This window comes from Tachyglossus aculeatus, chromosome 3 (genome assembly GCF_015852505.1).
Source record: "Tachyglossus aculeatus isolate mTacAcu1 chromosome 3, mTacAcu1.pri, whole genome shotgun sequence".
Lineage (NCBI taxonomy): Eukaryota > Metazoa > Chordata > Mammalia > Monotremata > Tachyglossidae > Tachyglossus > Tachyglossus aculeatus.
Window position 1 is genome coordinate 12,541,324 of NC_052068.1, and position 5,201 is coordinate 12,546,524.

The following is a 5,201-nucleotide window of genomic DNA, read 5'->3' on the forward strand; positions in this document are numbered from 1 at the left end:
GGAGGGTGCGGGCTGGGCTGGAGAAGGAGAGAAGGGAGGTGAGGTAGGAAGGGGCGAGGGGATGGGGAGCTGTGCAGCTGAGATTGTGGGGGGTTTGCTTGATTCAAAGGTTGAGAGGCAACCACTGGAGATTTTTGAGGAGGGGAGTAACATGCCCAGAGTGTTTCTGTACAAAGATAATCCAGGCAGCAGAGTGAAGTATAGACTTAAATGGGGAGAGACAGGAGGATGGGAAATCAGAAAGGAGGCTGATACAGCAATCCAGTCGGATAGGATGAGAGATTGAACCAGCAAGGTAGTGGTTTGGATGGAGAGGAAAGGGCAGATCTTGGCAATGTTGTGGATGTGCGACTGGCAGGTTTTGGTGACGGATTGGATGTGAGGGGTGAATGAGAGAGCAGAGTCGAGGATGACACCAAGGTTGCGGGCTTGTGAGATGGGAAGGATGATTGTGCCATCTACAGTGACAGGAAAGTCAGGGAGAGCTCGGGGCTTGGGAAGGACGATAAGGAGTACAGTCTCGGACATGTTGAGTTTTAGATGGTGGGAAGACATCTAGATGGAGATGTCCTGAAGGCAGGAGGTCTGAGAGTCAGAGGACCTGGATTCTACTTCTGGTTCTGCCACTCGTCTGCTGGGTGAGCCTTCTATGCTGTGTTTTCAAAACTGTGAACTCCACATGGGACAGGCACTGTGTCCAACTTGATTTGCTTGTACCAACCCCAGTGCTTAGTACAGTGCCTGGCACATAGTAAGTGCTTTACAATTTCTATAATAATATCATTATTATTATTGTTGTTGTTACAATGACCTTGATCCCGCCAACAATCTGATCTTGTTCTGAGCAGGTTTCTGTCATCATGATTAACAGCAAATCATGAAGCTACTGCCTTGAATAAGCAGTTTTTATAATTACTTAAAGCACTAATTAAGCACTTACTATGGATCAGTGACTGGGGTCCTTATAATTTGTGCAGTTACCCGTGATGAGAAAAGGCAGTAGCTTTCAAAGAGTCTGTAATATCTATAACTTGAAATTGGAAGACCAAAACTTGGCTATCTGTCTGAATCTCCTTTTACCTCTGACCTCATTTTTTTTTAAATGGAATTTCTTAAGTGTTGAATATGAGCCAGGCCCTGTTCTAAGTGCTGGGGTCGATAAAACCTAATCAGGTTGAACACAGTCCCTGTCCAACACGGGGCTCACAGTTTTAATCCACATTTTAAAGATGAAGTAACTGAGGCTCAGGGAAATTCAATGACTGGCCCGAGGTGGTACAAAAGACAAGTGGCAGAGCCTGGATTAGGGCCCTTGTCCTTCTGACTCCCAGGCCTGTGAGATAAAATTTAAATCACTGTATTTGGGATTGCAAGGAATGATTGAAATGACCAAGCAGCATGGCCTGGTGGAAAGAGCACAGGTCTGAGAGTCAGAGGACCTGGATTCTACTTCTGGTTCTGCCACTCGTCTGCTGGGTGACCTTGGGTAAATCACTTCACCTCTCTGGGCCTCAATTCCCCCATTAATTCATGCATTCAATCATATTTATTGAGCACTTATTCTGTGCAGACCATTGTACTAAGCGCTTGGGAAGTACAAGTCGATCTGTAAAATAGGGATTAAGACTGTGAGCCCCACGTAGGACAGGGATTGTGTCCAACCTGACTATTTTATATCTCCTCGCTGATCTCCCATCCTCCTGTCTCTCCCCACTTCAGTTTATACTTCACTCTGCTGCCTGGATTATCTTTGTGGAGAAACGCTCTGGACACGTTACTCCCCTCTTCAAAAATCTCCAGTGGTTGCCTGTCAATCTACAAATCAAGCAAAAATTCCTCACTCTCGGCTTCAAGGCTGTCCATCACCTCTCCCCCTCCTACCTCACCTCTCTTCTCTCCTACAGCCCAACCCGCACTCTCCGCTCCTCTGCTGCTGCTAACCTCCTCACTGGGCCTCGTTCTCACCTGTCCTGCCGTCGACCCCTGGCCCACATCCTTCCCCTGGCCTGGAATGCCCTCCCTCCACACATCCATCAAGCTAGCTCACTTCCTCCCTTCAGAGCCCTACTGAGAGCTCACCTCCTCCAGGAGGCCTTCCCAGAATGAGCCCCATTTGTCCTCTCTTCCTCCCCATCACTTCCTCACCCTACCTCCTTCCCCTCCCCACAGCACTTATATATATTTGTACAGATTTATTACTCTATTTATTTTACTTGTGCATATTTACTATTCTATTTATTTTGGTAATGATGTGTATATAGCCTTAATTCTATTTGTTCTGACAATTTTGACACCTGTTTGCATGTTTTGTTTTCTGTCTCCCCCTTCTAGACTGTGAGCCTGTTGTTCCGTAGGGACCGTCTCTACATGTTGCCAACTTGTACTTCCCAAGAGCTTAGTACAGTGCTCTGCAAACAGTAGGCTTTCAGTAAATATGATTGAATGAATGAATGAATGAATGAATGAATCTACCCCAGGGCTTCGTATAGTGCCTGGCACATAGTAAGCGCTTAACAAATTCCATTAAAAAAAATCCATCAGCATGAAATACTAAATAACAATAACAATAATGATGATCTGGAATTTTCAGAAACATGTTACTAGGCACATAATAAGTGCTTAATAAATATTCTTAAATTATTACTGTTATTATTTGGGGGTTATAATGATAATTGTGGTATTTATTATGCCTTAATAACTGTGCCAAATTATTGGCAAGTGTGCCAAGGACTGTGCTAGTTTCTGGGGTGGATACAATACAGTCAGATCAGACATAATCCCCGGGACTCCCAGCCTGACAAGAGGCAGAACAGGTATTGAATTCAGTCACAGTATGCTTGGCTAGCATTCATTGATAAAATGTGTAAATATAAATTTAATTTTGAAAATAAAACACAAAAACATAAAATACACCCTTGTCTTATGCTGTGGAGTCGTCTCTGACCCATAGCGATGCCATGGACACATCTTTCCCAGAACGCCCCGTTCTCCATCTGCAATCATTCTGGTAGTGCAACCATTGAATGTTCTTGGTGAAAAATCGGGAAGTGGTTTACCATTGCCTCCTTCCCCACAGTAAACTTAAGTCTCCACCCTTGACTCTCTCCTATGCTGCTGCTGCCCAGTTTGGGGGAGTTTTGACTTGTAGCAGATTGCCTTCCACTCACTAGCCACTGGCCAAGCTAGGAATGGAATGGACAGGCCTCTGCTTGACTCTCTGTCTTGTAGCCAAGACTGGTAGAGGACTGGAAACTCTCCAGGTGTGACCTTGATTGGGGAAGTACTCCCTTCAGAACAGAAAATACACGTAATACGTGATTTTTGCCCCAGAGGCCCGAGAGATGGAAATGACAAACATAGGCAACTAATTCATTCATTCATTCAATCATATTTATTGAGCGCTTACTGTGTGCAGAGCACTCTACTATGCACTTCAGAAGTACAACTAGGCAACATATAGAGACGGTCCCTACCCAATAACGGACTCATCGTCTAGAAGGGGGAAACAGACAACAAAACAAAACATGTAGACAGGTGTCAGAATTGTCAGAACAAATAGAATTATAGCTATATGCACATCATTAACAAAATAAATAGAATAGTAAATATATACAAGTAAAATAAGTAGAGTAATAAATCTGTACAAATATATGCAAGTGGTGGAGGGAAAGGAGGTAGGGCAGGGTGGTGGGCAGGAGGAGAGGTAAAAAGGGCTACATCTTGGAATGCCTCCTGGAGGAGGTGAGCTCTCAATAGGGCTTTGAAGGGAGGAACAGAGCTAGTTTGGTGGATGTGTGGAGGGTGGGCATTCCAGATTTGAACCAAAAAAAAAATTTTTAAATACAATTATCTAAAAAAATGCATTTATATCAATCAATCAATCAATCAATCAATCATATCTATTGAACACTTACTGTGTGCAGAGCACTGTACTAAGCACTTGAGAAGTACAAGTTGGCAACATGTAGAGATAGTCCCTACCCAACAGTGGGCTCACAGTCTAAAAGGGGGAGACAGAGAACAAAACCAAAAATAAAGTAAAATTTATAAACTCAAGAACTATGCTTATGATGGACTAGAGAATACCATCTTATGTAATAGAAAGTGAGACTCTTGCTATTATTTGATTTTTGCAGATTTTCTGCCCATAGTAATGCGTATTCCTCATACATTTATAATGAAGACAGACTCTCTTCATAAAATACAATATTTTGCCTGGGAATTTAAGATAAAATAGTCAGGGAATTTATTATGTTAGACCATGTCGCTGGAATTTCTTGTTTGACAGAAGTCAAATTAATCAGTGGTATTTATTGAGCACCTACTGTGTGCTGAGCACTGTACTAAGTTCTTGGGAGAGTACAGTATAACAGAGTTGGTAGACATGTGCCCTGACAACAGAAGGCTTATATCTGACTTTTTAGAACACAAAACAAGACCTTCCCTGAGGATCTAGTCTGTCCAAGTCTTGAGAAACAGCATGGCTCAGTGGAAAGAGCCTGGGCTTGGGAGTCAGAGATCATGGGTTCTAATCCTCCCTCCACCACTTGTCAGCTGTGTGAATTTGGGCAAGTCACTTTACTTCTCTGTGCTTTAGTTACCTCATCTGTAAAATGGGGACGAAGACGGTGAGCCCCACATGGGACAACCTGATTACCTTGCATCCTCTCCAGTGCTTAGAACAGTGCTTGGCACTTACTAAGCGTTTAACAAATGCCATCATCATTCATTCATTCATTCATTCAATCATATTTATTGAGCACTTACTATGTGCACTTACTGTTCTAAACTGTTGGGAAGTACAATCATCATCCAAGTCAGCAAGTGAGAAGAGTACTCACTGAAGTTGATTCATTATGAATGACCTTAAATTTTAATGGATTTTACATACATGAACTTTGTGAGCCTTTGACTTGATGAATATGTCACAATGCCCGTGTACTTCATTCACTCAGTCGTATTTATTGAGTGCTCACTTTGTGCAGAGCAATTTACTAAGCCCTTGGAAAGTACAAATCAGCAATATATAGAGACGGTCCCCACCCAACAGTGGGCTCACAGTCTAGAAGGGGGAGACCAGTGGTAAGATCCTGAATTAAAAAATGTATGCTTTATTTAAAAAAGCCGTGGTGAATTAATTATAACAAAAATAATAGTAATAATTACTGAATTTGTATTCACAAAGCGCTCAAGAAAGGGGT

General features: G+C 42.7%; 1 non-coding gene across 1 annotated transcript; it reads right to left on the minus strand.

Moving 5' to 3' along the window:
* Window positions 1-3,140: 3,140 nt before the first annotated feature.
* LOC119926352 lies at window positions 3,141-3,274 on the minus strand. Its single transcript, XR_005450237.1, has one exon. It is a non-coding gene; the product is annotated as a small nucleolar RNA SNORA7 (small nucleolar RNA).
* Between the last annotated feature and the right edge of the window lie 1,927 nt (window positions 3,275-5,201).